Source organism: Salmo salar, chromosome 04, assembly GCF_965601325.2.
Source record: "Salmo salar chromosome 04, fSalSal1, whole genome shotgun sequence".
In the NCBI taxonomy this organism is placed as follows: domain Eukaryota; kingdom Metazoa; phylum Chordata; class Actinopteri; order Salmoniformes; family Salmonidae; genus Salmo; species Salmo salar.
Window position 1 is genome coordinate 90,583,347 of NC_138294.1, and position 21,688 is coordinate 90,605,034.

Below are 21,688 nucleotides of genomic sequence, written 5' to 3' on the forward strand. Positions count from 1 at the left end.
TTGACGTTGCTCTTATATCCAATAGTTCCTCCCGGCTGTATGTAATAAGACTTAAGATTTCCTGGGGTAACAGTGTAAGAAATAATACATTAAAAAAAAGAAATACTGCATAGTTTACCAAGAACGCGAAGCGAGGCGGCCATCTGTCGGCGCCAAACATATGAACTGTAACTCAATAAAATGGTTAATTAGTGCGTTAATATTTTTGTTCAGTTGCTGACCAGCAGATGTTACTGATGTGCATTGTGTTAAAAGCTCAGAGTAATGAACCGTTTTTCAGAACAATTTGGTGAAAGCTTCAGAAGCCTTGGTTTCCCAACACTACTGCTACTGTCTTTTCCACTGAACCAAATATATTCACAGCCACCAATATTAGCCACTAGGTGATAAACAGTGGCTCAGTTGGTAGAGCATGGTGTTTGCAACGCCAGGGTTGTGGGTTCGATTCCCACGGGGGGCCAGTACAAAAAATATATATATAATAAATTGCATGAAATGTATGCATTCACTACTTACTGTAAGTCGCTCTGGATAGGAGTGTCTGCTGAATGACAAAAATGTAAAATGCAAAAACAGTACAGTAACTCTGTGGCTGTAGTTTGTACATTTGGAGGGAAAAATTACACATTAAACGCTCTTCGACTTCAAACCATGCGGGTTTATGTTTCTGCGTGACTTCTTTCTCACTCAAATGTCTTCTGAGGACCGAGGTAAATCAACTTCCGGGTTGGCGAACAAAAGCGGCAGTGGGGTGGAGGTAATTGTTGTGGTGGAAAGCCCTTTGAATTAAATTGATATAAGCGACATAGAGTTATTTTATGCTGGACGGGGCATAAATTAGCGCCAGGCTACGTTGACGCGACACGAGCGGTGTGGTCAGCACGTAAACCTAAAAGGCTCTGCATGGTCAATCCAAAATCAGCAGTGGCCATACAGCATTTCCTGTGATGCGGCCTCAGAAGAAGTCAGAGCAAACATACTTTTTGGCTTTGCAGAGCTGTTGTGAAGGAAGTGAGTTTGTGTTTATACAGGAACTTCCGCCCCCCTCCGCATTGTTACAACATTTAAAGAGGTACGAAACTTGATTTGGTCTCTGCATGCCTCCGGAGCCTACAACCACATTATCGGATGAATCTGGCTTTAACCTTAATCCTTTTCCTAACCTCATTCTAATTCATCTAACCTGCCATGTAAACAAACCATTGGTATTGCCACACCGGATCCAAAATGGAACGCAAATCAACTTTCGGCCAGCGCAAAACACGGATACACGGACGCCCGGTTGAAATGAATCGAACCCCCTCATTGGTGAACCATTAAAATGAATCGAACCCCCCTCATTGGTGACCCATTGAAATTCAAGCTAAAACACTATTTCCAGAGGTGCGTCTGCTAAAACTAATGCAATGTTCACGTGGTAGTCGGTACTAGGAAATGTCCTACATGCTAACTGGTTGTAGCTCTACACATGCTAACTGGTTGTAGCTCTACACATGCTAACTGGTTGTAGCTCTACACATGCTAACTGGTTGTAGCTCTACACATGCTACGTTCCAACCAGTTAGCAAGTCGAAAATGTTAGTTTCATAATTCTGCATGTGGCATGACGTAGCAGCCGTGAGGCTAAAACGTTGAATAAAATCAACATCATCACTCGCAGTTGGACTCGCTGTGTACTTCCTTGTTGTGATTAAGGAATACCTGGGATAGGATAAAGTAATCCTTCTAACCCCCCCTTAAAGATTTAGATGCACTATTGTAAAGTGGTTGTTCCACTGGATATTATAAGGTGAATGCACCAATTTGTAAGTCGCTCTGGATAAGAGCGTCTGCTAAATTACTTAAATGTAAATGTAAATGATTAAATATGGTAATTAAAATGTGTCATAAAAATATGTTTAACTTTTTTTTTTTTTTAAATCCCACGTCACCCTATTCTTGCTGCAATACCCAAATTATTTTATTTCACCTTTATTTTGACACTGAGTCAATGCACATCAAAATACAATATACACTAAACATTATACACAACAATAAATGAAAAGAAAAACAAAATCATAAAAAAACCCAGACATTCTTCAGTAAAAAAAAAAAAAGGTAGTCTGAAATACCCTAGTGGGACACTTAAAAAATAAAACACATTAGCCAATTCAGCTGCTAGAAAACATGTTAAAAGTTGTTACCGGTCCATTAATCATATTTTTTTTTAAAAGCAAAGAGAGAAAGAATTGGTTCGAGAGACCGTACACCTCTACCTTTTATAGACTTTATCTACGCCGACAAAAGGTGGAGAAACCATAGACCTATATAATAACTGTCTTTGGGACCAGTAGACCTACTCTGACTTGGGGCTAAGGAAACACCACAGGTATTATTTTTTTTCTCAGCTGGAATGGACATAATAAAACGGATAACCGTGAACATGGATTAACAGCTGTAGTTAAACACCTTGTCACAAAGCTACTTGATGACACAGAGGTGGTTGATTCTGTTCGCTTCAAGACTTTAGTGTCACACTCCTTGATGGAAACAAAATAACACTACAGCCACACTGCTATGGAGTCAGTCTCAGGTGGAAATTCATCATGACAGGCTTTATGAATACCGGGTCCTACTGTCTTACTCTGATAGCCATGGAAGAAAAAAAAAAGAAAGTTGCTTCAAAATGATGTAATAATTTTAGGCAGACATTTTTTGTGAACCATGAGCATTGTCCTTTAACAATAACTAAATTGCTCAAATATCCTGTTTCATTCTTATCAGCAAGGACTCCTGATGCTTACCAATTCACATACTGCTCTCTTAAAAATAACAAACATACAACGAATGTACAAAAGTTTAGGAACACTCGTTCTTTCCACAACAGACGGACCAGGTGAACGCTATGATCCCTTGATGTCATTTTTTTTGGGGGGGGGAGACGTGACCAAATGCACATAGAAATGTGAGTTATAGCTCTGTCATTCTCATTGAAAGCAAGTCTAAGAAGCGGTAGATCTGTTCTATTTCTATGCTTTCCATTAAGTTTCGTACAGCTGTAAAATTTAATATTTTTGGTTATGGAAAATACATTTCCACAGTGGTTTAGATGGTTAAATGATTCTCTACACTATACTTTGTCACAAACTGAAATTAGGTGAATCATAAGACTTTTTGCAACCAGGAAATTGCAACCAGGAAATGCAACCAGGAAATGGCAGAACGATTTCTGCATGGTGCATCTGCAAAATCCACTTCAATCAGTGTAGATGAAGGGGTGGAGCCCGATTCAAGAAGGATTTTTAAGCCTCGAGACAATTGAGACATGGATTGTGTATGCGTGCCATTCAAGAGGGTGAATGGGCAAGACAAAATATTTAAGTGCCTTTGAATGGGGTATGGTAGTAGGTTTGTGTCAAGAACTGCAACGCTGCTGGGTTTTTCATACTCAACAGTTTCCCGTGTGTATAAAGAATGGCCCACCACCCATAGGACATCTTGACAACTGTGAGAAGCATTGTAGTCAACATGGGCCAGCATCCCTGTGGAACACTTTCGACACCTTGTAGAGTCCATGCTCTGATGAATTGAGGCTGTTCTGAGGGGGGAAAACTCAATATTAGGAAGGTGTTCTTAATTTTTTGTACACTCAGTGTAGGTTATAGACAATGTTCTAGTACAAGTTCAGTCATTCCTTTCAACCATGATATGTTTTGCCCTTACCGGTATCAATTAGAATGGACCTTTCATCCTTGGGACTGACACATTTTATACTGTTACGTGTTCTCTCTCTCTCTCTCTCTCTCTAGTGAATATTCTTCATGTGTGATTTAAGGGAACTGATCTGACTAAAGCATTTGTTACAATCATTGCAGCGAAATGGTTTCTCTCCCGTGTGAACTCGTGTGTGGCGTGTCAGATCACCAGACGTTATAAAGCCTTTTTCACACACAGGGCACTTATAAGGTCTCTCACCTGTGTGACTTTTCATATGTTGTGTCAGACCTCCCTTCCAAGTGAATTGTTTGCTACAAATGTTACACAGATATGGTTTCACTCCGGTGTGAATTCGCTGGTGGCATTTTAGAAGACTTGATGTTGTACAGCATATCCCACATACAGGACACTTAAAAGGTTTCTCCCCTGTGTGAGACATCATATGACGAGACAGGCTTCTGCTATAAACAAACCGTTTGCTGCAGATGTGGCACTGATGTGATTTCTCCCCTGTGTGATTCTTCATGTGTTCTATTAGGGTTCCCTTCCAGGTGAAGGTTTTGCTACAAACCGTGCACAGAAAAGGTTTCTCTCCTGTGTGAATTCTCTGATGGATTTTTAGCGAAGAGGCCCACCTGAAGCCTTTTCCACATACAGGACATTTATGCAGCTCTCTCTCTCTGTGAGTCTTCATATGCACCCTCAGGTAACTCATAGTTCTGAAGCTTTTGCCACAGTCGCTGCAGAGATACGACGTTTCCTCAGATTGCTTCTCTTTTGCAGTCTTTCCACAGTGATTCTGCTGGTGGCGTTTTAGAACACTTGAAGATGTAAAACTTTTCCCGCATACAGGACACTTAAATGATTTCTCCCCTGTGTGAGTCCTCATGTGTTCCGTCAGGTGTCCACTCAGAGTGAAGCACTGATGCTGTTTCTCTCCGGTGTGGATTCGCTGGTGGAGTTTGAAATAAGCCGATGACGTGAAACACTTTCCACATACAGGACATTTATGCAGCTCTCTCTCTCTGTGAGTCTTCATATGCACCCTCAGGTAACTGATGGTTCGGAAGCTTTTGCCACAGTCGCTGCAGAGATACGACTCTTTCTCTGATTGATTCTCTTCTGGTTTCCCTCCACAGCGATCCAACTGGTGGCGTTTAAGAACACTTGATGATGTGAGGCCTTTTTCATATACAAGGCGCTTAGATGATTTCTCCCCTGTGTGCATACTCAAGTGTTCTGTCAAGCTTCCCTTCCACATGACGCTTTTGCCACAAACTTCATGATGACAAGGGTCATCTTCGTTTTCACCGTGTTTTTTTAGAGCAGAGAATGATATAAAGCTTTTTTCACATACAGAGCACTTATAAAGTTTCTCCCCTGTGTGAGTCATCATATGCCTGACCAGATGTCCCTTGTGATAGAAGCATTTGTCACATTCTTTGCACTTATGTGATTTCTCCCCTGTGTGATATATCTGGTGTATTTTTAAAAGACTTGCACTAGCGAAGCTTTTAATGCACACAGGACAGTTAAACGATTTCTCTCCTGTGCGAGTGCTCTGATGTACTTTATAATTGGGTAAGGTGTTAAAGTCTGTACTGCACACAGAAGACTGATTGGGTTTCTCACCATGAAGCATCTGGTGTTCCTTTAGACTGCATGGTTTCCTAAAGCCTTTACTGCACACAGGACAGCTGTATGTCTTGGCACCTGGGTGAGCAGTCCTCATATGCTTGTTGAAGTAGTACTTGCATCTGACTGATCTGCCACCTTTTTGGCACTTAAGTGATTTCTTCCCTGTGTGAATTATCTGATGATATTTTAAAGAAGCTGTGCTATGAAAGGATTTACAGCACGCAAGAAATTTCTGTCGTCTCTCTTTCGCACCTTTATGGTGTAGTTTAAGACTGATTAATGAGATAAAGCTTTTATGACAGAAATAACACTTGTATGGTCTCCTGCTTGTGTGAGACTTTAAAGATGCTTTCAGCTCACTGGTTGTCTTGGCCTTAGTGCAGACTTGAGAGCTTTGTTTTTTCTTTGACCTTGACGGTAGTTCTTCACTCTCGTCTTCATCAATACTTACAATGATTTCACTCAGAGCAGAAGAACAGTGTGGATTTACTGCAGAGAGGGGATGAAAGTGACTGGTTAGTTGTGATACTCTGTAATCCTCGTCATCCAATGCTGATTGGGTCTGTTCAGTTGTGTTGCCGGGTAGAGAGTCCGTCTTGCTGTCCTGGTCACAGTCACTTTCCACACAGGGAGGAATAAATATCAATTGTACAACCTCTGTGGTAGCAGACCTAAGTCTTTGAAGCTGCTCTTCCTCCTGACTGGTCCTGAGTTCCTCCTGTTCCTCTGTAATCTGTGTGGGCTCTGGGTCCTCCTGCCCTGGACTGGGGCTCCACTCCTGTTCACAATGCTGCTGCTGCTGCTTAGGGGACACCTCCTCTTCAGGGAGAGTTAGCTGCTGGGGCTCTGGAGAGAGAGGAGAAGAAATAATTCATTCATCTCTAGGTTGAATATATCCAGGTTAGGACAAGAAGAGGATTCTGATATCCAATAATTCTTTGCATAAATGAGAATAAGACAAAAAGCCCCTACAAATTTGTTGCAGGATTTTCTTTTTTAAATCTTTTGTTTTTTACTTTCAAACTTTTAGAAAAAGCTGTTGCACAGCAACTCACTGCCTTCCTGAAGACAAACAATGTATACGAAACGCTTCAGTCTGGTTTTGGACCCCATCATAGCACTGAGACTGCACTCGTGAAGGTGGTAAATGACCTTTTAATGGCGTCAGACCGAGGTTCTGCATCTGTCCTCGTGCTCCTAGACCTTAGTGCTGCTTTTGATACCATTGATCACCACATTCTTTTGGAGAGATTGGAAACCCAAATTGGCCTACACAGACAACTTCTGGCCTGGTTTAGATCTTATCTATTGGAAAGATATCAGTTTGTCTCTGTGGATGGTTTGTCTTCTGACAAATCAACCGTAAATTTCGGTGTTCCTCAAGGTTCCGTTTTAGGACCACTATTGTTTTCACTATATATTTTACCTCTTGGGGATGTCATTCGGAAACATAATGTTAACTTTCACTGCTATGCGGACGACACACAGCTGTACATTTTGATGAAACGTGGTGAAGCCCCAAAATTGCCCTCCCTGGAAGCCTGTGTTTCAGACATAAGGAAGTGGATGGCGGCAAATTTTTTACTTTTAAAACTCGGACAAAACAGAGATGCTAGTTCGAGGTTCCAAGAAACAAAGAGGTCTTCTGTTGAATCTGACAATTAATCTTTGGTTGTACAATCATCTCAAATAAAACTAAAGGACCTCGGCGTTACTCTGGAATCTGATCTCTTTTGACGAACATATCAAGAATATTTCAAGGACAGCTTTTTTAAAATCTTTGTAACATTGCAAAAATCAGGAACTTTCTGTCCAAAAATGCAGAAAAATTCATCCATGCTTCTGTCACTTCTAGGTTAGACTACTGCAATGCTCTACTTTCCAGCTACCCAGATAAAGCACTAAATAGACTTCAGTTAGTGCAAAACACGGCTGCTAGAATCTTGAGTAGAACCAAAAATGTGATCATATTACTCCAGTGCTAGCCTCTCTACACTGGCTTCCTGTTAAGGCAAGGGCTGATTTCAAGGTTTTACTGCTAACCTACAAAGCATTACATGGGCTTGCTCCTACCTATCTTTCCAATTTGGTCCTGCCGTATATACCTACACGTACACTACGGTCACAAGATGCAGGCCTCCTAATTGTCCCTAGAATTTCTAAGCAAACAGCTGGAGGCAGGGCTTTCTCCTATAGAGCTCCATTTTTATGGAATGGTCTGCCTACCCATGTGAGAGACGCAGACTCAGTCTCAACCTTTAAGTCTTTACTTAAGACTCATCTCTTCAGTAGGTCCTATGATTGAGTGTAGTCTGGCCCAGGAGTGTGAAGGTGAACGGAAAGGCACTGGAGCGACGAACTGCCCTTGCTGTCTCTGCCTGGCCGGTTCCACTCTCTCCACTGGGATTCTCTGCCTTTATTACACGGGCTGAGTCACTGGCTTACTGGTGCTCTTCTATGCCGTCCCTAGGAGGGGTGCGTCACTTGAGTGGGTTGAGTCACTGACGTGGTCTTCCTGTCCGGGTTAGCGGCCCCCTTGGGTTCGTGCCGTCGGGGAGATCTTTGTTGGCTATACTGAGCCTTGTCTCAGGATGGTAAGTTGGTGGTTGAAGATATCCCTCTAGTGGTGTGAGGGCTGTGCCTTGGCAAAGTGGGTGTGATTATGTCCTGCCTGTTTGGCCCTGTCCGGGGGTATAGTCGGACGGGGCCACAGTGTCTCCCGACCCCTCCTGTCTCAGCCTCCAGTATTAATGCGGCAATAGTTTGTGTCGGGGGGCTAGGGTCAGTCTTATATCTGGAGTATTTCTCCTGTCTTATCTGGTGTCTTGTGTGAATTTAAGTATGCTCCCTCTAATTTTCTCTCTCTCTCTCTGAGGACCTGAGCCCTAGGACCATGCCTCATAGACTACCTGGCCTGATGACTCCTTGATGTCCCCAGTCCACCTGGTCGTGCTGCTGCTCCAGTTTCAACTGTTCTGCCTGCGGCTGAACTGTTGCACCCTCTACAACCACTGTGATTATTATTATTTGAACATCTTGGCCATGTTCTGTTATAATCTCCACCATCATCCCGGCACAGCCAGAAGAGGACTGGCCACCCCTCAGAGCCTGGTTCCTCTCTAGGTTATGGCCTTTCTAGAGAGTTTTTCCTAGCCACCGTGCTTCTACACCTGCATTGCTTGCTGTTTGGGGTTTTAGGCTGGGTTTCTTCTGTACAGCACTTTGTGACATCAGCTGATGTAAAAAGGTCTTTATAAATACATTTGATTGATTGATTGATTGATGATATTATAGGGTATAATTTATTCTAGAAACATATTTTTAACTACAATTTATTAGCACGCCATTTTCACATAATAGATAATGATATGTATGCTGCTGGAGATATTTAAAATATAGGTGGAACATGTCCTTTAACTACTTCAGGCTAATCAAAGGGATACTAACGTTAACCAACTAGCGTTAGCGCAATGGCTGAAAGTCTACAGGTAAAGTAGCATTTTTAGACTTCCAGTCACCCGTAGAATTCTAGTCCTTTCGCTAATGCTAGTTAGCATTAGCTCGCAAAACTACCACCAAATTCCTTCATACTACATGCAGTGACATAAAAATGGTATCCACGAGTTCATCTGACTCTGGGTAAGTAGAACAAAAAAGGCTTAAAATGCCAGAATCTCACAGTATCCCTTTAACACTAACCTCGTCCCCAGGCTCGAATTGCTTTCGCATGGAGCCTGGTAACACTGTGCCACAAAAGTGGAACTTGAAAGAGGTGTGTGGTTAAAATGAGGCGGGAGCGCCCGCTACACTAGTATTATATGGGACTTTTTTTTTTTAAATGACAGAAACCACTAATCAAAATAAAATGTATCACATTGACCATATTTTTTGGGGCAGCACCGAGCCCTCGATTTCTGGGAAGCCCACGAGTTCAGGCATAAAAAACTTAAATGTGAAAACTAAATTCACTTCCTTGTTTAAATCTGGTGCTTTGAAGCCCACAATGTAAGGGGGAGGTTTTCATTGTTATGCTAGATGTGATAGACAGAGAGATCCACCAATTAAAATCAACGTCTGTTTTCACCGCTCGTGCCATAGACTCTCAGTCAAGTCCCATTCCTTAGGCGCTGTGAAAGCAAACATCTTGACAGAGCGAGTCAAGTTGGTGAGCCAGACTACTTTTAAAAAAACACAACATTTAATGGAATAGTATTTTATACTAGAAGTGCACAGAAAGTGACTTTTTGGAACTGAAAACCAAAATATTCAGGAGATCGAGGTGCTCCAAGTTGACCCATTTTGCACCCCCCCCACCCTAGCAAGACGATTCCATATCTTCATCACTGAAAAAAGATAAACAGCTGAATTTGATATAATTTAAAAGTTTCCAAAAAAAACAGGGCTGTCAAACTGTTTTAGGATAGATTTGAAAAAAAATATTTTTTAAAATAAAAATTGACATTTTTTCATGCTTTTTTACATCAGTTATCATTTTTTTTTTAAACGTTAAAAATAATAATCATCACGTTTATTCAGTATATGTTGTAGCTTAGAACCTATTTGACATCGTCTGAGGTGTTTGTATTGTTCCTGCCATTGGTTGTGACACAGCATGCTCTTGAATACAGGGTGGGTGCCATGTTTTGGCTGACATTTGGTACCACAAAGATGGTTAGATGGTCCACACATCAAAGAATGTTGACTTGAGTGGGAATATCCATTGTTACAAATGAAACTGTCAATCTTCTGTAGGAAACCTATTGAAACCATAGAAATATAGATAATAGAACAGGACATTCCCCATTCAAGTTGACATTCGACGGTGGGTGGACCGGCCATCAAACTGATAGTAATTGGAGGTTAAAATGGCAATGGTGTAAGCAGCTAAATTGCAGAGTTTGAAGGGATAGGTCCATTCTATGAATTCCATTTCTATGATTGAAATGACACCCTGTATTCAAGAGTATGCTGTGTCTCAACCAATGACTGGCACAACGAACACCTCAGATGATGTAAAATATAATAAGAAGGGAAAAAAATGGAGTTATTAAGACTGGGTCAGTTGGAGGAAATAAAAGTAAAGGGCTTGTTGTCGGCAATACTTTTCATATATAAAAGAAAAGTCAGCAAAAAGTTAATCAGGATGCTAAAGTGGGGAAAAAATGTGTTGGGTTGAAAGGTGTATTAGAGTTAATTTCCTGCAATTCTATACATTTTGCCATGGGGCGTATATTTTTGTTGTTGTTTAACAGCTAATTTCCTGCAATTATTCGCAGTTTTTAATATGATATCTGAGTTAGAAAGACCAACAAAAATCAATGGTGCCCCCCCGTCGGTAATTCACCAGCTATCTACAAGTTTAGATAGCTGGTTACACTAACTTACCAATATGAAAATCGTTAGCGGACATGGACAAATTGAGTGACTGTCAGTAACTGACATAAGAGAAACTGATGATGCACAACCAACATTTTCAAAATTGCACCTATTTTTTTCTACTATTTTAACTCCCCCAACTGAGTTTGTTATTTATTGGGAGGGGGCTATTTTACCTGCTAACATTTGGGGTGGGTGGGGGGGACATGTCCCACCTGACTCATACACCCCTGGAATTATTGTTTGGGCTGCCTGAAATGCATCGGATATAGGAAAGCATCAGGAAAACATCGGGGATGAAGAAAAAATGTAATTTGGGACAGGGCCATCTTTACCTACTAACTCCACTTTAGTTGACTGAGGAACGCTCAACTTCGTTCTCTCACACCGAACCCAAACCGGCGTGCATAAATGTATTTTGTCCCCCTCTACACCAAACACGATCACGACACGCAGGTTAAAATATCAAAACAAACTCTGAATCAATTATATTAATTTGGGGACAGGTCAAAAAGCATTAAACATTTATGGCAATTTAGCTAGCTTGTTTGCACTTGCTAGCTAATTTGTCCTATTTAGCTAGCTTGCTGTTGCTAGCTAATTTTGTACTAGGATATAAACATTGAGTTGTTATTTTACCTGAAATGCACAAGGTCCTCTACTCCGCCAATTAATCCACACATAAAACGGTCAACAGAATCGTCTCTAGTCATGTCTCTTCCTTCCAGGCCTTTTCTTCCCTTTTATTTTATATTGCGATTGGCAACTTTTATAAATTAGGTGCATTACCGCCACCGACCTCGTTCGTCTTTCAGTCACCCACGTGGGTACCTGCTTCTATTAACCAATGAGGAGATGGCATGTGGGTACCTGCTTCTATAAACCAATGAGGAGATGGGAGAGGCAGGACTTGCAGACGCTGGTTGGCGCTTGTGAGCAGTGTGGGTGCAATAATTGAATAATATAGATTTCTACATTTATTTTTTCCAACGCTCGCGGTGTAGTCAGCCTGTTATAATCGAGGCGTAATTGAGTTTTGATAACTGGTCGCCTGGATTTTCTAGCAACAACATTGAGTCACCATCAGTCGATTCTTGTAAAAATGTCCATTCTGAAAATGCTTACCTTTACTCAGGGGCAGGATTGGAGATTAACACCCGCCAAATGTGGGTATATTTTGTCATTGGCGGGTAAGAATGTCCATTTCACCAGGCACGTTGGCTTGTTATTACACATTGCATTTGGGAACAGTAAATTTAAAAAGAATAATAATCAAAGCCCACGTAGAAGTTGGTCGAATTGACAAGGCAAGTGTGACTCTGTCCTCGTGTTTCTTTGCCAGTTACATCACTTTTGTTCACATTGGGTTGTTTTTCAATGTTAGTTGCAGGAAACTCAAACTATCTGCTGCTAGGAAGACATCGCAGTCTGAGATGCATTTTTCCTTCACAGACATCAAGTGTCCAAGTTACTATGGTAACGGCCCGTCCCTTAAAGGGGCAGCTGAACATTTTTGTCTCGCCTAATGATTGTGCTTGATTGAGCATGGATCACTCCCAAAAACGTTTATTCATGAACTTTGTAATTTCTTATTAAAAATACTCAAATATTTTTTTATTATTCTCCTAGATTTATTTGTGTGCTTCCACATTTCTACTTAGGAGCACATCATGTACTCCTTGTAAAAAATTGCAACGTAAAAACTATAATAAATAATCCGTTTCACTAGACTTGGGCGGTATCCAGATCTTCATATCGTCATTCCAGGATATTACCGGCATAGCACGGGGACTCTAAAATCACAGGAAAAGAACATTTGGCATCCATTACCAGAATGCTAACAAAATTAGCACAAACTAATAGCGAAATCACAGATGCTGTTAGCAGAATGCTAACAAGCGAAAACGAATATAAACTAATTGCAAAGACAGGCAAATCAGGCTCAAAATTATACAAGCATAGCTAGTAGCTACTGAATGGCATTTTCAGTGAGTGTGGAAATTTACAAGCAACGCCGAATGAGAGAAATTGTGCAAATGAACAAAGTTGTGATGCATGTTTGTCTGAAGGATGGTAGGCTTCAATACCCTAACGGTATACCTAGAACCAGACTACAAGATCCTATGTCGAAATACCAAGACAGCCCCGATGGAGAAATTGTACAATGATTCCTCTGCAAGTGCAAGTCACAAAGCGCGAGCTCTCAAACACCATAACGTGGCGTTAACAACAGATTGTTGGATGTCTATAAACACTCATGTCAAACATCACTGCATCGAGCCATTACATTGATAAGAAGTGGGACATGAAGTACGTACTGACATGGAGGAGAGGCACATAACAGAGAACCTAAACAGCATCGTTGAGTGGGTGGGGGACAGTAATTAAGTGGGCGCCATCTGGTAGGATTTCCACTAGTTACCACAGCCACAGTCAAAATAGCTATTTCATGAAAATAAAAATGATATTTTTGGCCTTAATTTAGGCATAATGTTATCAGTGTGATTCGGTTTAAAATCACATTTTAAAGAAGATGCATTTTAGAAATAGGCTTTTTGACTTTGTAACTACTGACAACCGGTAGGTCGTTAACCAGGACTGCGGTAGATTGAACTGCATTGCCCCCTAGTGGTCATACGCAGAACCACATCTGAATTGTAAATTCTCCTCATTTCGTGTTTTATACATTTTTTACCTTAAAAAAAAAAGGCAGTTAAAACATGAAGACAAATTATAAAATTGTCTCATCCCTAGTCTAAACTTTTCAGAATTGGGCCACTTCCTCATCAGAATGGGGAACTTTACCAACGTTTTCATTAGGAAACCGCTGGGGTATTCTGGGTATTCTGCAGTACGCCAAATAAAAATGTGATTTTTTTTTAATCAAATGTTTATTTTTTACATTTTTTATTCACATTTTTAAACAGTCCATTTATATTTTCCAACAGGGCTGTACATTTGGGTGAGTTTTTTTTCCCCTCGCCTGAGTAGCCTCGTTTCACTGCCAAAAATGTAACCATCTGGTGTTCAGCGAAATAACAACACAATGCCAAACACAGGTAACCCAGTCAAATAATGAACATCCAATCACATTAAGCGTTACTCTCTCACGGGAATTCCACTAATGTAGCTGCTGCTCATTCCGTTTGCTCGAAAATGGATAAATGGTTAAAAAAAAGTAAGGCCCGCATCTATAGAGACACATACCAGCTCTACTGGTAGTACTGCTACTAGTACTACACCTGCTACTACCAGCAGTACTACACCTGCTACTACCAGCAGTACTACACCTGCTACTACCAGCAGTACTACACCTGCTACTACCAGCAGCACTACACCTACTACTACCAGCAGTACTACACCTGCTACTACCAGCAGCACTACACCTGCTACTACCAGCAGTACTACACCTGCTACTACCAGCAGTACTACACCTGCTACTACCAGCAGCACTACACCTGCTACTACCAGCAGTACTACACCTGCTACTACCAGCAGTACTACCAGCAGTACTACACCTGCTACTACCAGCAGTACTACACCTGCTACTACCAGCAGTACTACACCTACTACTACCAGCAGTACTACACCTGCTACTACCAGCAGCACTACACCTGCTACTACCAGCAGTACTACACCTGCTACTACCAGCAGTACTACACCTGCTACTACCAGCAGCACTACACCTGCTACTACCAGCAGTACTACACCTGCTACTACCAGCAGCACTACACCTGCTACTACCAGCAGTACTACACCTGCTACTACCAGCAGTACTACCAGCAGTACTACACCTGCTACTACCAGCAGTACTACACCTGCTACTACCAGCAGTACTACACCTACTACTACCAGCAGTACTACACCTGCTACTACCAGCAGCACTACACCTGCTACTACCAGCAGTACTACACCTGCTACTACCAGCAGTACTACACCTGCTACTACCAGCAGTACTACACCTGCTACTACCAGCAGTACTACACCTGCTACTACCAGCAGCACTACACCTACTACTACCAGCAGTACTACACCTGCTACTACCAGCAGCACTACACCTGCTACTACCAGCAGCACTACACCTGCTACTACCAGCAGTACTACACCTGCTACTACCAGCAGCACTACACCTGCCACTACCAGCAGCACTACACCTGCTACTACCAGCAGCACTACACCTGCTACTACCAGCAGTACTACCAGCAGTACTACACCTGCTACTACCAGCAGTACTACACCTGCTACTACCAGCAGCACTGCACCTGCTACTACCAGCAGCACTACACCCGCTGCTACCAGCAGCACTACACCCGCTGCTACCAGCAGCACTACACCCGCTGCTACCAGCAGCACTACACCCGCTGCTACCAGCAGCACTACACCTGCTGCTACCAGCAGTACTACACCTGCTACTACCAGCAGTACTACACCTGCTACTACCAGCAGTACTACACCTGCTACTACCAGCAGTACTACACCTGCCAACAACACAAGTTGTTCTGCTTCCACGAGCACATCCAACTGTAGCATCAGTAATTCTACATTTGTTGTTAGCCCAGCTAGCATGGACACTGACAGTTGTGAATCTGATGCAGCTGAAGAGCTACTGCCCCCCTTACCCAGGGAAGCACCGAACAACAGACAGGGACGTTGGACCATCGAAGAGGCGCAAATATGATGAGAACTACATTGATTGGGTTTCACTTATATTGGGAGTAGTGCCTTTCCTCAGCCACAGTGTGTTATATGTGATAAAGTACTATCTCACAACTCAAAGAAACCTTCACTCTTGCGCAGACATTCAGAAACAAAACATGCCAGTTTGGAAAATAAGCCACGGAGGTTTTTTGAGTGAGAATTAAGACATGTATAAAAGCAACAGATACCATGAATAAGAAGAGACTAGAAGCGTCTTATATGGTGAGCTACCGAGTGGCGAGGACAGGCAAGCCCCATATTATTGTGGAGGACTTAATTCTTCCTGCTGCCACAGATATGACTGGGACAAGGCTGGGAGAAAAGGTCAACAACAACAAACAAACTGTACACAGACAATGTCTTTATCAAACAACACTGTTTCACGACGCATCAGTGACATGGCAGGAGAAGTTTTGAAACAATTACTGCTTTGCATACAAGCCAGTGAATTCTATGCGTTACAGCTGGATGAGTCAACAGATGTGGCGGGCCTGGCACAGCTCCTGGGATATGTCTGTTACGTTTATGGGGGGGGGGGGGGGGGGGGTCAATTAAGGAAGATATCCTCTTCTGCAAACCAGGACAACATGAGGATATTTTTAAAGTACTGGACAGCTTTGTGACATCAAATGGACTTTGGTGGTCAAGATGTGTTGGTATCTGTACTGATGGCGCAAAAGCCATGACAGGGAGACATAGTGGAGTGGTAACAAAGCGTGCAAGCAGTTTCTCCCGACGCCACTTGGGGTCCACTGCAGCATCCACCGAGAGGCTCCTGCTGCCAAGGGAATGCCTGACAGCTTGAAAGACTTTTTGGACACTGAAAATGGTTAACTTTGTTAAAGCAAGGCCCCTGAACTCTCGTGTATTTTCTGTACTATGAACTGATATGGGCAGCGACAATGTAACGCTTTTACAACATACAAGGGGTAAAATTTTGACACGTTTTTTTTTTTTTTAATTGAGAGATGCGTTACTGACCATAATTTTTCACTTGTCATCGTGCAAGCGGTCAGATGAGTTTCCCACATGACTGGCCTATCTGGGTGATGTTTTTTCTCACCTGAATGATCTGAATCTATGATTAAAAAGTTGGAGCTCTTTTCTGTCTGCATTAACAAGGACAACACACAGGTCTTTCTATCATTGTATGATTTTTTTGTGAGCAAATGAACAAGCTTACGGACAATGTCAAATGTGATATAGCAAAGCACCTGACTGAGCTCGGTCCACAATTACGGAGGTACTTTCCCGAAACGGATGACAAACAACTGGATTCGTTATCCCTTTCATGCCCTGGCTCTAGTCCACTTACCGATATCTGAACAAGAGAGCCTCATCGAAATTGCAGCAAGCGGTTCTGTGAAAATTGAATTTAATCAGAAGCCACTGACAGATTTCTGGATTGGGCTGCGCTCAGAGTATCCGGCCTTGGCAAATCGCGCTAAGACGCTGATGCTCTTTGCAACCAGGTACCTATGTGAGAGTGAATTCTCGGCCCTCATTAGCATGAAAACTAAATACAGGCACTGACTGTGTGGAAAATGATTTAAGACTGAGACTCTCTCCAATACAACCCAACATTGCAGAGTTATGTGCATCCTTTCAAGCACACCCTTCTCATTAACCTGTGGTGAGTTATTCACAATTTTCAATTAACAAATAAGGTTTTATATGTAAGATGGTTAAATAAAGAGCAAAATTATTGATTATTATTATTATTATATGTGCCCTGGTCCTATAAGAGCTCTTTGTCACTTCCCACGAGCCGGGTTGTGACAAAAAAAAAAAATCACACTCATTCTTATGTTTAATAACTGTATCGTATAGTGTGTCTGTGGCAGACTTACAATGATGGCAAAAAAAACACATCTGAGAGCGCTCTGACCCTGGTGCTAGAGGGGGTACGCTGTTGGTGGTTGAATGTTTGAAGGGGACCGGGACTATAAAAAGTTTGGGAACCACTGCGCTAGAAAGATCCATCCTTGTCTCACAAATACCACTCTAGTGCCGATTCAGCGGATTGAGACACGTCCAACGGGTTCTGTTCACGTACACCAGCGGTCACCGCGATCGGCTGGTCGACCACCAAACATTTCTGTAACGATAAAGCCTTGCGTTCTGATTTTGTTATTTGTTTTTCGCGCTGTTGGCAGTAGATACACTTGATTCAGCAGCCCGGATTCAGCAGCAGCAGCCGGATTCAGCAATGTCAACACTTTGTTCAACACCTTTATAAGCCATAAAATGCACTTTCTCCCTACTTCCACTCACACTACAACCAGCACTGCAGCTGTAATGAATGACTACAGCAAACTGTTCCCATAAACTGCCGTTATTATTATTAGTAGCATGTCTTTTTTTAATATCAAGGAATCAGTTTTGCTTTCTCTCTGGTCATAGGAGTAACAACATGAATTGGTGTGTAAAGGCAGAAATAACGCAGTGCGACTTCATCAGCTGAAAGACTGACCGTCCCTCCACTCAGAATAGGGGACAATGAGGCAGTCTCACCGCTGCTCACTCCCTCAGACTGATCATCAGATGCAGGCCATCAGTCCAGTAAAAAAAGAAGCAAATGATTATGCTCATTTAGCTGTGCATCACAAGTAATAAAACAAATGATCCATTAGTTTATATATATATATAATTTCAAAATGGTCTGAGAAGAACAACATTAGCAGGGTAATTCAATTATAGCCAATATGCAGTGATAATATTTTGGACCTATAACCTACTGCACAAACCTCATTGCTACATAACAGTTTTTAATTGGTTAATGTTGCACAGGTTTACGTTTTTATTTTTATTCATGTTTTAATAGAAAGAAAGAAAAAAAGTCGAAGTGTTCTCGACTCAGAAAAGGTTTGTGACCACTGACGTGCACGGTTCTGTACGGCAATTAATAAAGCGCGATGTAACTTATTTGGGTGAAATCTTATATTATCATCATAGGCTCTTTATCATTATCGACATGTAACGACAAAATATTGGCTAAATATCCCACATTCTAATACTTGATACCTGGACCTCGTTCATTTGCCAAAAGTTATCGAACAGTGCAGATAAAAATGTAAGGAATAGAGCCGAGCTGATTCCTTATTCTTCATCTCACAGAGGCATGGGTCCCGTGTGGCTCAGTTGGTAGAGCATGGTGTTTGCAACGCCAGGGTTGTGGGTTCGCTTCCCACGGGGGACCAGTACGGAAGAATTTTTTTTAATGAAATCTATGCATTCACTACTGTAAGTCGCTCTGGATAAGAGCGTCTGCTAAAATGACTAAAATGTTTGTTCCAAAACGTTAGGTGATAAAGACCGAGACCCTAGTGGGAACATGATGGCAGTGGAACAGATTAGGCTGGCCAATAAATAGTGTGATTCAGTAATCAAATGTTGAATAACCTTACGTTAAATCAGTAACGTGATTTTTTTTTTTTTAAATCGCAACAAACCTGCACCAAAATGACCCAGAAGAAGATCCCGTAGACGATCGTTTTCTCCCTGAAACTCTGCGATCGTCTTTTCCACCACGACAAATATCTCAAATGCCGCTGTTGTTAGCCGCTCCTGGTACTCTGCTAACGTCTTTTCCGACGAACCAAATATATCAACAGCCGCAGATATTAGCCGCTCGGTGATAAACACATTCAACAGCTGTAGTTTGGACATTTTGATAAAACACAATGAATAATAATACTACAATTTAGACGCCCTTCGGCTTCAAACCATCACGTTTCTGCGATACTTATTTCTCACTCAAATGTCTTCTTCCGAGGACCAAGGTAAATTCACTTCCGGGTTGGCGAATCTTCGGGCGAAATCGGGGAGGGAGGAGCAGGAGTGCCTCTTCGCAACTAAAAAAGTAATAATCTGTGCCTCTTGGTCATTTTGGCAAAAAGGCAGCAGGTCCGGCTCCAGGCATAAACGGTCGCCTGCCGCTAGGGGGGCCCTGCTGCCTTGTAACGGGACTTTGCCCAGTAGCCCCACGACTCAGCACAATCGAAATTTAGTCGGGGTCTCAATGTATTGTTGTTAGAGTAGTAGAATACACAAGGTGTACATTCGAAATGTGGTTGTGCATCAGTTTTTTTCTTGTTTTGTCATCATTGACAATCACTCAATTAGCCATGTCAGTGAATTTTTTTTAAATTGGTAGTTAGTCTAGCCAGTTATCTAAACTAGTAGTAAACATGGCCGAATACTGACTGGACATGCAGGGCACGTGCCCAAGGGCCCTGACCTCCAGGGGGCCTGACCTCCAGGGGGCCTGACCTCCAGGGGGCCTGACCTCCAGGGGGCCCTGACCTCCAGGGGGCCCTGACCTCCAGGGGGCCTGACCTCCAGGGGGGCTGACCTCCAGGGGGCCTGACCTCCAGGGGGCCCTGACCTCCAGGGGGCCTGACCTCCAGGGGGCCCTGACCTCCAGGGGGCCTGACCTCCAGGGGGCCCTGACCTCCAGGGGGCCTGACCTCCAGGGGGCCCTGACCTCCAGGGGGCCTGACCTCCAGGGGGCCCTGACCTCCAGGGGGCCTGACCTCCAGGGGGCCCACATTGATTTTGTTAGTCATTCTCACTCAGATATCATTAACATCGCATAAGTCATGGCAAAATGTATAGAATTGCAGTAAATTTGCTTTAAAACCACAAAGATCTCTCTTCACCCAATGGCAAAATGGGTAGAATTGCAGAAAATCTTTTTTAAACTGCAAAAAAAAAATTCTGCCCCATGGCAGAATGGGTAGAATTGCATGAAATGTGTTATTAAAATGCTAAATGGCTCTAGAAATAGCACACATAAAACAGATCTACCGCTTCTTAGAATGGCTGTTAAATAAGAATGACAGATCTACAACTCACGTGTGAATTTCAGGTAGCCCAAAAAGTAACATTGCACCTTTAAAAATCGCCAATATCGTGTCATTGTTGAAAGCTTAGCCATAGAATACCATATAATAGGGCAGCTATGATTTTGGATTGTAACTTGGCTGATAAGAGGCATCAGATTGCACCCACACAACTAGAAAAACGGTTTAAAAAAGATGTGTAGATACAGGGCCATCATAGAATTCACACATTAACCCAATATGGCTGCCAAACTGCTTAATGGGGTCTTATTAAATAATTTGACATGATCATACCTGTATGAAATATAATTTTGTAGTATGGCTAAAAATATCTTTAAAATGTTCATAGTGATGTAGAAAACACAATCAAGTGATCCAGGTGTGCCAGATTTATACATACAGTGCCTTTGGAAAGTATTCAAACCCCTAAACTTTTTCCACATTTTGTTACGTTACAGCCTTATTCTAAAATTGATGAAAAAACACACAATACTCAATAATGACCAAGCGTAAACATGTTTTTTAGACATTTTTGCAAATGGATTAAAAAAATAAAAAAAAAACAGAAATACCTTATTTACATAAGTATTCAGACCCTTTGCTATGAGACTTCAAATTGAGCTCAGGTGCATCCTGTTTCCGTTGATCATCCTTGAGATGTTTCTACAACTTGATTGGAGTCCACCTGTGGGTAAATTCAATTGATTGGACAAAACAAGCTGGTTAACAATCGCACAACAGGTGCAATAATCAAGAGCCTAACAAACAAGAGTCGGGTCTCAGCCTCTATAGGAAAATACAACCACTTTAGTGTATGTGGCAGTTCAGAGAGGTGTGTGAGAGAGCTTGGTGGAAACATAGCGTACAAACAAGTGATAACGGCAGTTGTGTTAGAATATTATTAATGACAATATATTTTCATCTTATCCAGAGCAACATACAGTAGTGAATACATACATTTCATGCATTTTAATTTTTTAAATAATTTCTTTGTACTGGCCCCCCGTGGGAATCGAACCCACAACCCTGGCGTTGCACACACCATGCTCTACCAACTGAGCCACAGGGAAGTCCTTTAGTCCTTTCTGCTGATAGAATTGTCGCTGCTAGCCTCTGTTCTCTTCATATCTACACACAGCTGTGCCTTTGAAAGATACGGAAAATGATAGGATGGAGCCCCCCCCCCCCCCCCCCCCAAAAAAAAAACTGGTCACTCTTTTATCTTTGGCCGCGTAACCAAGTTACTAAAAAAAAAACATGAGGGAGAAACACTAGCTTCTTCTTACGAGAGAAAAACAGACTGTGGAAATGGACAGGTTTAAGGCATATACAAATGATGTGCTTAACAGAGTTTGGAAATTTTTGCCACTAGAAAAGTCAGAGCTAGATGAAGGACCATCATTTTAATCAGCTCACATCCACGACTATTCACATGT

At 42.2% G+C, this 21,688-nt stretch overlaps 1 non-coding gene across 1 annotated transcript; it reads right to left on the minus strand.

Moving 5' to 3' along the window:
* Positions 1-1,955: 1,955 nt before the first annotated feature.
* Positions 1,956-19,175, minus strand: LOC106592572 (uncharacterized). The gene is made up of 2 exons (XR_014392234.1): positions 18,861-19,175; positions 1,956-6,180 (listed from the first exon to the last, which is right to left on the minus strand). It is a non-coding gene; the product is annotated as an uncharacterized LOC106592572 (transcript).
* Between the last annotated feature and the right edge of the window lie 2,513 nt (positions 19,176-21,688).